We start from the raw sequence: 13155 nt of genomic DNA, 5'->3' as shown, positions 1-13155 counted from the left end.
GTATTGCCATGTCCGTAATGACCCGACCTATAAAACTGTCCCACTTGTTAACCCCTTTAGTAAACACCATAAAAAAGCAAACAACAATGCTTTATAATCATACCAACAAACATAAAATGGAATAACACGCAATCAAAAAGACGGATATAAATAAACATGGTACCAATGAAAACTTTATGTTGTCCAGCAAAAAACAAGCCTCCATACAGCTCCATCGTCAGAAAAATTAAAAAGTTATAGCTCTCAGAATAAAGCGATGCAGAAATAATTATTTTTTATATAAAATAGTTTTTATTGTATAAAAGCGGCAAAACATTAAAAAAAGATATAAATGAGGTATCACTGTAATTGTAATGACCCAAAGAATAAAACGGAGTTATCAATTTTACCACACATGTGTGGGAGGAAGGGTGTCCGGGCCGGAACCAAGTGGACCGTCATCTAGGTTACTAGGGGGTCTGTTTCCGGAGAGAAGAGTTAGGAGACGGACCGCTGAGACTGACAGGATGGTTGGGGGAGGAGCCTATATAAAAGGGGCGGAGGATGCCAGTCAGAGTCAGTCAGCAGAATGGGAGAGAAGGAGACCATCGAAGCGCCAGGGAGCCAGAACCACGAGCAGTAACCAGACAGGAGGACAGCGACAGGAGGGAAACTCACGGTGGTCTGCAGGGAGACTGCGCCGTGCCAACCGACAGAAGTCCACCCCTTACTCCAACCCGCGACCGTTGCCGCCTCACTCCTGCCCATGGCTTCGGCCTGCCCGCAGCCACCCGCGGCCGTTGCCGCCTCACTCCAGCTTGTGGCTGTGGCCTGCCTGCAGCCACCCGTGGCCGTTGCTAACTCACTCCAGTCCACGGAGCCTCCTAGAGGTCACGTGTATCCTCTATCTCTCCCGGAGATGGAGGCCATGTCACAATATATCTGGGAGAACTTGGCAAGAGGGTTTATCAGACAATCGGTGTCGCCAGCTGGTGCAGGGTTCTTCGTGCAGAAGAAGAGTGGAGAGTTGCGCCCATGCATTGACTACAGAGGTCTCAATGCAAGTACAGTAAAAAACAAATACCCTCTTCCTTTGATCTCTGAGTTGTTTGACAGGTTGCGAGGGGCCTGGATCTTTGCAAAATTGGATCTACGGGGGACGTACAACCTGATCTGCATACACGAAGGAGACGAGTGGAAGACAGCCTTTAATACCAGGGATGGCCAATATGAGTACCTGGTCATGCCCTTCGGTCTCTGTAATGCACCTGCTGTCTTCCAAGACTTCGTAAATGAAGTCTTTCGCGATATGATCTCCACCTTGGTGGTGGTCTATCTGGGTGACATCCTCATCTTTTCACCAGATTTGGCCACTCACCGGAGAGACGTCTGCAAGGTCTTCGACCGTTTGCGGGCAAATTCTCTCTTCGCCAAGTTGGAGAAGTGCCAATTTGAGCAGGAGTCCTTGCCGTTTCTGGGCTATATCATCTCAGCCCTGGGGTTGGCTATGGATCCTGCCAAACTGCAGGCGGTAAGGAACTGGCAGGAGCCCCATTCTCTTTAAGCGGTGCAGCGCTTTTTGGGGTTCGTTAATTACTACCATCAGTTCATTCCCCACTTCTCCACACTGGTAGCTCCTTTGGTGGCCCTCACCAAAAAGGAGCTAATCCCAAGATTTAGTCTGAACAGGTCTCCATGGCTTTCTTGTCTCTGAAAACCCATTTTGCTGGTGCTCCTATTCTACACCGTCCCGATGTGGATAAAACTTTTATCCTAGAGGTCAGAAGCATCCCTGCTTTTCTTCTCTAAGACCTTATCACCAGCGGAGAAAAACTACTCCATCAGGGACAGGGAGTTGCTGGCCATGAAATTGGCCTTTTCTGACTGGAGACATCTCCTGGAGGGAGCCCGGTTTCCCTTTCAGGTGTACACTGACCATAAAAACTTAGTCTATTTACAAACAGCCCAGCACTTGAACTCTCGTCAAGCTAGGTGGTCGCTCTTCTTCTCTTGCTTCACCTTGCACTATCTGTCCGGTGAGAAGAATGTCCGTGCTGATGCTCTCTCTCATTCGGTGGTCACGGCGGAGGAGGCTGAGCCTCAGCTAATAATCCCCACTGAGAGTCTGAGGACCGTGGCCCCGGTTGCTCTCGAGTCAGTGCCGCCGAGCAAGACCTTTTTCCCTCCTCACCTGCGGCTGGAGGTTCTCTCGTGGGCACACGCGTCCAGGGTAGGTGGTCACTTTGGCAATAAGCAGACCACAGAACTCCTGGCAAGGTCTAATTGGTGGCTGCACATGGCTCAAGAGACGGAAGAATATATTCAGGCATGCGTTTCGTGTGCTCGGAACAGGGCCTCTAGGCAGAGGCCGGCTGGGTTACTGTATCCCCTTCCGGTGGCAGACAGACCCTGGGAGATGGTTGGTATCGACTTTGCGGTTGGCCTGCCCAAGTCTGGTGGCAGCACGGTCATCTGGGTAGTCACCGATCATTTTTCTAAAGTGGTGCATCTAGTGCCAATCGCGTGGCTGCCTTCCGCTCGAGGTCTTGCTGCACTGTTCATAAAGCATGTATTTCATTTGCACGGTATGCCGGACAAAATAGTCAGTGACCGAGGTCCCCAATTTGCGTCTCGGTTATGGAGGGAGCTCTGCAGTCTACTCAGTATTGAGCTAAACTTGTCCTCCACCTATGACCCCGAGACAAACAGGTTGGTTTAAAGAGCCAACCAAACTCTGGTCACTTACCTGTGACATTTTGTCTCTGACAGGCAGGATGACTACCGTGGGCTGAATTTGCCCTGAATAATGCAGTGGCTGATTCCACTGGTCAGACGCCGTTCCTTCAAAATTACGGCCAGCATTCGCACATCCCCGTCCCTATGGCAATGTCTTCCAGTGATTCCAGGGTGGCAGACTTGGCAGTGGAGGCTCGCGACATTTGGGTTCGCACCCAGGATGCCATTCGAGCCTCTAAGGAGAGAATGAGGGCATCCACCGACACATCGGCGCCCCGCTCCAGGTTTTGCCCCTAGTGACTTGGTGTGGCTCTCTGCCCAAAATATCAGGCTATAAATTGGTCCCTTCAAAATCCTCAAGCGGATCAGCTCGGTAGTCTACCGTCTGGCCCTTCCACCATACTTGGCCATCTCTGACGTTTTCCACATGTCCCTTCTCAAACCTGTTCACATGTCCCAGTTTTCTGAGCCATCTGCCGGGACATCAGACTTGGCTTTGGACAAGTTTGAGTTTAATGCCATTGTGGGACGCAGGGTGGTGCGTGGTAAAAAGTTTTATTTGTTGGATTGGAAGGGTCATTTTCCAGAGGCACGGACCTGCGAACCAGTGGAGAACATCCATGCCCCGCTCCTTATCGCGGCATTTGAGCATAGAAAGGCTCAGAGGGGAGGGGGCCCTAGGAGGGGGGTAATGTTAGGCGTCGGGTTCCTGCAACTGCACAGCAGGGATCCAGAGCCTCACATTCTGTGGTTTTCCATTCTCCTTCAAACGCAGAGGAGCTTGCTCAGCAGCCCCGACGTTCCTGACGCTCTGCTCAGACCAGCTCTATGGGTCTGGCTGTTACTGCCACCTCTGGGCCAGCAATAGCAGCGCAGGCTGGTCAGCAGCAAGCCACTCCAGAGGCTAAGTCCTTCCGTCGGTCCACTGAGCATGCTCACAAGACGATCTCCCATTGGAGATCGGGAGTCACATGCACAGGTCCTTCTACAGATCTGATTGGTCCTTCTCAGTGATCTGGAAGCTTCCGGAAGGTTCCGACTATAAAAGGTTCACATGGCCGCTATATACTCTAGTTGCTATTGTGTGAATGATGATGGATGCATGGACTTGCAAATGACTCATTAAGATTCCTGTTGTGAGTTCATTTTCTGGTCTACCAGTTGTAAGTTCTCCTTCCAGGCTCCCTCTGGTGGTAACAGGAGGTATAGAAGCTGATTTAATCAGTGGAGATCTGCCACCTGATTAGGAGGATGACGATTGGACCTCAGGAATCTCAGACTGGATTTAAGACAGCCGACGCACTATTCTGGTGCTGGTGATTCCTTTTGGCTTGTCAGGTCTTGGTTCTCAGCTCTGTTCCAGTCAGCTCAAGCTAAGTTTTTCTGCTAATGTTCACACTTGATTTTGTTGGTCTATTCAGTTTTTTGTGTGGTCAGCCAGCCCCGGCTGGGGCTGTGCTGAATTTCCACTCTTATTTATCTGTATTTGCCAACTTGCTTTTTATCCCTTATTAGATTGGCCTCTTTTTGCTCTGTCTCAGAATATTTCAGAGTTCTGATATAGTGGGAGAAGTCTAGTGACTTCAGGGTTAATTTTGTTATCAGAAGTGTTGGACTTTGTTTTGTAGGGTTTTTGGCAGATTGCAGACAGTGTCTTTCCTTTCCTATCCTTTCTAGTTAGTTTGGGCCCCATCGTTTGCTCAGCCTATTTTCCTGCCTGTGTTTGTGTTTTCATCTTGTTTCACCGTCAATACATGTGTGGGGGCTGTCTTTCCTTTGGGGTCTGCTCTGGGGCAGTTAGTTTTCCCCTTTTCTTGCTGTAGCCTTATTTAGTCCTCCGGCTGTGACGAAGCATCTAGATTCATCGTAGGAATGCTCCACTGCTGCTGCTAGTTGTGTGGTTAGGATCAGGGATCTGCAATCTGAATAGTTACCAATAGTGTGGAGCGACTTTTGGTTTTTTAGGGTCGAGTTTCGTTTCATGAAACCCGACTTTTCCAAAAGTCGAGTCGAGCAAAATCGGCTGACTATAGGGAAAAGTCGGGGTCATCCCGAAACACGAAACCCAATGTAAGTCAATGGAGAATTAAAGTCGGCAGTGAGAGGAGGACAGGAAACACACCAACAGTGCCCATTTGAATGCCAAAAGCATAAATTCTTGTTACTGAAGCTCGTCAACCTTAATTAACTTCATAATACTAGTTACGCACTGAAAAATGGGGGTTATTTGGCTACAGTTGTGGGGGGGAGGGCTGGCTCCAGGTTTTTGTGGGCACAGGGCCAAAGAGCGCCCCTTTAACACATACCACAACTCATGATGCTCCGATACGGCAAAGAAATAGCAGTATAGTACAATGAAAAATACTTCACTTCTTACATCTCATGACTGATATCCATTTTAAATTCTCCAATACCTCCAAAAACGGACAGTATATAACTCCATACAGTATTATGGCCAGCGCTTAGTGCGCTATACAGAGTAATGAGGCCCATATATTTCTCCATACGGAATCATTATTCCCATATAATGTTTCAAACCGTATATGATGAGCTCCACATAATGCTACAGTATATGTTGGTCCCAATGGATGAAGCTCCACTGTCTTATGGGCCCAAATAATGCTCCATATATAATGGGCCCCATTTCTACTGCTCTAGTGTATAATGGGCCCTGTAAATGCTGCTCCAGTGTCTGATGTCCACCTTTGGAATGCTCCAGTGTATGGTGGGCCCCATATATCATTCACCAGAGTATAGTGCTCCCCAAAAATTGCTGTCCCAACATTGAAAACAATTACATAAGTCTCCTTGCTAGGGAATCCCTGCACTACTCTGAACTCCTTGTCGTCCCCATCTTCCATCTCACTGCACTTGGCTGTTTAGGCCCTCCCACCGGCAGAGACACTTTTGCGTACTATGCGGTGCCCTGTGCCAGTGCCATCGCCCATGAGTATGCCCCCCCACCTGCTCAAGGAACCTGCACTTTCATCTGCACCTTCCTCTTTGTCACCGTGTAAGGTGGTATAGTATGCGGGAAGGGGAACCTGAGTTTCCTCTGGGTCAGATTCTGGCTGTGTAGAGTGCGAGGGGAATGTAGTGGTCTGGGTCAATGTACCAGCAGCATCATCCAGCAGTGGCTGGGCCTCAATGCACTTGTGGCGTCCCCAAGAGTACGGTCGCCACTGTGGCATTGCCTTCCTCCTAGGGAGTGTGTTGTCAAGCTTGGGAGCAACGAAGGATCTCTCTAGCAGTGAAACCAACACACAACACATTTCCCACTCCAGGCCAGCAGGGAGACCTCTGAACCTGACTGCTGAGGAGCTGCTCTCTATGGTCGGGAGGAGGTAAGTTAGGGCACTCTGTGCAGGGAAGGGGAAGTGTGTGGACGTGAGAAGGGGAGCTGGAGGATGAGCAGAGTTAAGGCTCACTCCTAGCTGGAGCGCATGGTCCGGATTCCCGTCTCTGAGTTTGTAGGGACACTGACGTTCCTGCCGCAGAAACCGGGGGAAGTAGCAGCTATAAATGCTCTGTACCCAACTAAGGCTCGGAGGCCCCAGCATCGATGTGTGCGAGGCAGAAGGAAAAGGCTACAGCTGTCTGCCATACAAGTAAAGTCTGAGGAACATCTGTTAGACAGGAGGCATTTCAGTGAACCACGGTCCTGTGAGTGCTTCCCCCACAAGCGCTAGAAAGGAGACGTTCAGGAAGGTACATGTTGGCGGAGTGTTGGAAGGGAGCTTTCCATTCTGGTCCTGGAGGTTGGCAGAGGTCCTGACCCGGAGGACACAGCACGGAGGCAGGCATCTGTGTAACCTGCAGACTGTGAGTAAAGCTTTGGAACTGCACGCTCTGGTGTCCTACAGTTATTCCAGCACCGCTACATCTGGGTACCAGCACCTACACCGCCTGTGCCTTTCCCCCATCACTACACCTACACTTCCCTGGGACTTCAGCTCCACCTGTGGGGAGCTTCACCATCTTTGCTGCACAACACCATCAGTCCCAGAAAATCTGCATGGAGCGTCGGCCTAACATCTATGTTGCCGAACACCACAGGTGGCGTCAAACTAGCTATATAAACTCTTTACCATTATACCACGCCATTTACATGGGCGCCCAGGGCCACTGTCCGGGTCACCGCTGCTGTGACACATCCCACTAACACTGGCCCGGTACCGAGTACCCCACAGCCCTGGGAGGGCGACCCTTATGCCGACTGCTGATCGGGCGGCATTATTCCCACGAACCTCCAAACAGCGTCCCTGATGGCAAAGTTTTTGGTTTCCGGGGGCAGTATGATTGCAAAGCTGAACCTTAAAGGAATGTCCAAAAGGGCACCACCAGGAGTGGAGCCTGTGGCTTAATTGGACTGCACCCGGGAAACCACTACCATACAAGCTACAGAAAAGATGGACAGATTGCAAGCTTTGTCGATTCTGTGTGTGGTGTGGTATGTCCGTTTGTAGTTGTGCTAGCGATTTCTCAGCTTTATTCCGTTAACGACCGAGACTCCGGCATGGCCCCGCGGTACGCGTCAAGCTTACTAGAGGGATACGCGAGGCTGTGGCACGTGCGATCGAGCAATAACAGGTCTAGCATTCCAGTACATGTCCGGGGCTGCATGCATGCTACACTGAAAGGACCAGCTTTTGTCGCTTACAGGTGCAGATAACCTGCTGAGCTCCGTTAGTGATGGGGATCTGGGATTCAGATTATTCCCCGCGAACGATGATTTCCCAGTAAGTTCAGGTCAACCGCAATTCCGGAGTTAGGCCTAACTGTCATTCCTGAAAAAATTACGTGTCCAAACCACAGGTGCTGTAGCTTGCTTAACAGCTCGGCAGCCGTTCTCAGGCCCAGTATGGATTCAACAACATTGTAGAAAGTTGATAAAGGGAACAGTTTCACCGGATAACACGTATATATGTAGCCTAGTTTACACATTAAAAATATATGTCTACAGATCAGGAGGCAGACTCAGATGTTCTCAGGCCCAGTATGGATTTGACCAGATTGTACAAAGTTGAGAAAGGGTACTTTATCACTGGATAGCAGGTATATATAGCATAGTTTAAACATGTAAAATCTCCGTGTTCTCAGTATGGATTACACAGCAATCTAAAAAGTGGAAAAAAGGAAATGCATTTGAGGCGTACACAACTATATACTTTTGGTGTTATTTTTAAATCTTCATATATATTTCTGTCTCAGTAATACAGTCCAGCCTCTCCGCAATAGGAAATGAGATGCATACAATTAGTGACATAAAGGCTATTGATTGCAGAAATCTAGGAATTATTATTCACGGGAAAAACTTCCGTCACAATTCTCATAGGCGATGCTGACCCTCAATTAATTTGTGTGTTGAGACAGTGAAAACATTTTTTTGTGAATAAAGTCTTTCTGTATCGCACTTCCGTTGATTCCATCACTGTTACTCATCTCAATCCAATTTTTATCACAGGGAGCGATGTAAACATGGTGCTCACTGGCTATCATGATCTGTCACGTAACTTTGGAGTGCAAAAGACAGAAGCCACAGGCCGTAGGCGATTCTATTTGATTGGCATGAGAGGGCACATTTTGAAATGTGCGCGGGAATGTCACACGTTTGTGAGTAGGAAAACTGTGAAAGCTGATGATAAACCACCACTGCATGTAATTGTGAGTCGACGTCCATAAGAAGCGGAAGCCACTGATCATCTGGAGCTAGAGCCCGGCCAGCAGGACAGGGCATAGCTACATCTTAACCATCATCTTTCAGTTCAATCAATTTGTAGTGGCAGTCCCAGTGAAGGATTTGACAGCCCAGACTACACAGCGGAGGAGCAGGGAGAGGTAAACATTGCAAATGCTGGGGCCCTGCCCAAGCAAGGGGGGCACACTCATGGGCGTCGGTACTGGCACTGGGCCCCTCATAGTACGGCGATGTGTCTGACGGTGGGTGTGCACCACCACTGTCAGAGACACTTGATTGCACTATGAGGGACCCTATGCCAGTGCCCGTGCCCAAGAGTCGGCCTACCCACCTGTCCAGGGCAACGGCACTCGCATGGTTTTGTGCACTAGGTGGTGACCCTGGCCATGGGGGGGCCGCCCACTTAGGGAGGTTTACAAAGTGGCATATGTAGATGTGGGTCATTCAGCTGCTGCAAAAGGCGAAATAGGTCAAGTTCGCGGAATAGGAGGAGGACCAAAGCAAGCCATTTTTCTGGCAACCTATGTGTCATCAAGGGAAGGTGGGACAAAATCCTTGGAAACCCATGCATGGTTCATTTTAATGAAGGATAGATCATCAACATTTTGGGTTGACAGACGGGTCCTTTTTTCTGTCAGGATTGATCCAGCTGCACTGAAGACTCTTTCCGATAGCACACTTGCAGCTGGGCAAGCGAGCTCCTGTACAGCATATTGTGTCAATTCAGGCCAGGTGTCGAGTTTAGCGGCACAATAGTCAAAGGGGAATGACCTGTGCGGGAGAACATCGATATGGGAGGAAAAGTAGTTGTTAACCATAGTTGACAATTGCTGTCTCCTGTCACTTTCCATCGATGCAGTATTACCAGTTGTGTGAGCGGTCCGTGAAAAATCAGTCCACAACATTGTCATAAAACTCCTGTCTCCAACGCCACTTCTGCTGTGTGCACCACGAACACCTTTGCCAAGCTGCCCCCGGCCCGTACGGCTCGAGTGAGAACCATCACTGCTGCTGTGTGCTTGGAATGCCTCAACCAACTGGTTAACCAGAGTTGCTTGTTTAGTAGCCAATATTAGGTCAAGGTTCTTCTGTGGCATGATGTTTTGTAATTTGCCTTTATAGCGTGGATCCAGGATGCTGGCCAACCAGTAGTCGTCATCGTTCATTATTTTGGCAATGCGTGGGTCCCTTTTTAGGATCTGCAAGGCATAATCTGACATGTGGGCCAATGTTCCCGGTGTCAATGATGCACTGCGAGTGCTGGGTGGAGGAGCACTTTCTGGCAAATCCACATCCCTCCAGTCACGCACAAGCCCTGTACCATACCTTGCCACGCCAACATTTTCACTTGCCCCATGAGATGCATCCTCCTCCCCTAAGTAATCATCCCCATCATCATACTCCTCCTCCTCTTCTTCCTCTACCTCGTCCAGGAGAGGTCCCTGAGCAGACAATGGCTGAATGTCATCAAGGATTCCCTCCACCTCTTCCTCCTCATCAACATTGGCTGCAGACGCCTGCGCCTTAAGTTGCGTCAAAGTTTGCATGAGCAGACGCATAAGTGGGATGCTCATGCTTAGGATGGCGTCGTCTGCGCTTACCAGCCGTGTGCATTCCTCAAAACACTGAAGGACTTTACAGAGGTCTTTCAGCTTCGACCACTGCACACCTGTCAACTCCATGTTGGCGCTCAAAGTGCCTGGCCGTGTATCCTCCCACAAATGCATTATGGCCTGCCTCTGCTCGCACAGCCGCTCAACCATGTGCAGGGTGGAGTTCCACCTTGTTGCAATGTCGATAATGAGGCGGTGCATGGGAAGGTGGAGCAATCGCTGCAGCTTCAGCATACGAATGGAGTGCACAGGCGACCGGCGGATGTGCGCGCACAGTCTTCGCACCTTCTGGAGCAGGGCTGTTAACTCCGGATAATTATTGAGGAAGCACTGCACCACCAAGTTCAAGGTGTGAGCCAAGCAAGGTATGTGGCTGCCACAAAATTATGGCCGTTAACACTAACTACCTTGCCTGCCTCAAGATGTACACTGCCCAGCCATGACTCAGTTTGTCGCTGAAAGTACTCGGCCAGCACCTCCGCGGTGTCTCTGTCGCCCAAACACATCATCTGCAACACAGCCTGCTGACGCTTTCCACTAGCTGCTCGATAGGGGGACACCTCGTGTGCAACAGTGGCAGCTGCAGATGGAGTGCTCGTACGACTGCGCTCTGTGGACGAGCTTTCGCTTCTGGAGGAGGAGGAGAAGGGTCGAACGCCTACAGCCAACTGTTTCCTATACCGTGGGCTAGGCAGCACTGTCCCACCACCGCTGTCCCCTGTGGGCCCTGCATCCACCACATTAACCCAGTGTGCAGTGATGGAGACGTAACGGCCCTGGCCATGCCGACTGGACCATGCATCAGTTGTGAGGTGCACCTTTCCACTCACTGACTGCTTGAGTGCATGGACAATGCGGTCTTTCACATGATGGTGGAGGACTGGGATGGCTTTGCAAGAGAAGAAGTGGCGACTGGGTAGGTCATAGCGTGGTACTGCATAGGCCATGAGTTCGCTGAAAGCTGCGCTTTCCACCAACCGATAGGGCATCATCTCTAACGAGATTAGTTTGGCAATGTGGGCGTTCAAACCCAGTGTACGCGGATGAGAGACTGAGTACTTTCTTGACCTACTCATAGTGTCTGGGAGGGTTAGCTGGACTTGAGAGCTGCATATGGTGGAAGTAGCGGTGGACAGGGCGGACTGAGAGAGGGTTGATGATGGTGATGGAGTTGGTGTTCTTTCTGATGGCCTAGATTCAGTCTTTCTGCTGTGGCCTTGCAACGACACCTCAACATTTGCTGCTGTGCTAACTGGTGGGCTTACAGTGGGGAAACAATGTAGCGTTGCTGACTACCTTCTTTGTGATCAGTTGCACATGTGGTACTTGAGGTTTGGTGTTGTGTCCACGCTTGCAAGTGCATGCTGGTTAAATGTCTAAGCATGCAACTGGTATTCAAATTTTTCAGATTTTTCCCTCGGCTAAAGGTCTTTGCGCACTTCTTACAGATAACCTTGGCCTGATCATGAGGATTTTGTTCAAAAAAGTGCCACACTGCACTCTTCCTACTTTGGCAGACATTTTGCGGCCTAGCACGCTGTGATATTTTAACCCTCTGGACAAGCTGTCCAGCAACTCTTTTGATTTTTGGAACCTGTCTTTGGAGTGCTCCAGGCCTGCCAGATAACAGTTGTTGCGATGTCGATGTCTGCTGCGGATGCTCCTCCTCCTCATCTGAGCTATTGGAAGCAGCACCCTCTTCCCCAATGGATGCCAATCTGGGTCAACAACTGGGTCATCCATCACCTCCTCTTCAATGTCATGTGCACCTTCCTCTGTGTCACCGTGTATGGTGGTATAGTGTGCGGGAAGGGGCACCTGAGTCTCATCAGGGTCAGAATCTGGCTCTGTACACTGCGAGGACAATGTAGTGCTCTGAGTGAATGTACCAGCAGAATCATCTATCAGTGGCTGTGCATCAGTGCACTCCATGTCAGATTCATCTTGGCCTGGGTAATTCACCATTTCACTTGATAATCCAGGCATGGTATGCGAAAACAGCTCCATGGAGTAATCAGTAGTATGGCCTGCGTCATCCTTCAATCTTGGTTGGGATGAAGGACACAAGGAAAGGTGTGGTTCATGAACATGAGCCTCCAATGACGACTCAGTGCTTTTATTTTTTACAAAATCAGAAGAGGAGGCGATAGAGCTGGAGGCTGAGTCAGCAATGTAAGACAAAACTTTTTCCTGAAGCTCTGGCTTTAAAAGTGGTTTGCCAACTCCTAGAAAACTAAGCCTTTGAGGCGATGTGGAGCCAGACGATGACGCAGGCTCAACACCTCCTGCAATCGGTCCTATTTTGCTTTTGCCACTACCATCAGATCCACCACCAACACCATCATTACCAGCTGCCAACCCCCGCCCAATTCTACAGCCTCTTCCACCAGCCTTCCTCATTTTTGGTAGAAATGTAGACAAAATCCAACAAACTATATATTAATGTAAAACAAGGTACAAGGTGTATATAGGACAGGGGAGATTTTGAATTTCTGCATACACTTGTGGACACTGGACACTTTTGGATTGTGTGAGGCGCACTGAATATCACAGTGCTATGTCACAGGCTCGATGTCGCAGGTGTGAAAAATGTCACTAGAGGATAACGGAAATTTTGAATTTCTGCACACACTTGTGGACACTGGACACATTTGGATTGTGTGAGGCCCACTGAATATCACAGCGCTATGTCACAAGCTCGATGTCGCAGGTGTGAAAAATGTCACTAGAGGATAAGGGAGATTTTGAATTTCTGCAGACACTAGTGGACACTGGACACTTTTGGATTGTGTGAGGCCCACTGAATATCACAGCCCTATGTCACAGGCTCGATGTCGCAGGTGTGAAAAATGTCACTAGAGAATAACGGAGATTTTGAATTTCTGCACACTCTTGTGGACACTGGACACTTTTGGATTGTGTGAGGCCCACTGAATATCACAGCGCTATGTCACAGGCTCGATGTCGCAGGTGTGAAAAATGTCACTAGAGGATTTCACCCGGTGGTCGGCGCTGAAAGCACAGCAGTAAATCTGCTACATATGGGCGATCTGCTCATCGCCCATATGTAGCAGAGCCGATCGGGTTGCGCAAGCTTCTAGCCTCCTATGGAGGCTATTGAAGCATGCC

This window comes from Dendrobates tinctorius, unplaced genomic scaffold (assembly GCF_039654945.1).
Source record: "Dendrobates tinctorius isolate UK_male_01 unplaced genomic scaffold, ASM3965494v1 ptg000039l, whole genome shotgun sequence".
Lineage (NCBI taxonomy): Eukaryota > Metazoa > Chordata > Amphibia > Anura > Dendrobatidae > Dendrobates > Dendrobates tinctorius.
This window is presented reverse-complemented; position numbering follows the sequence as displayed.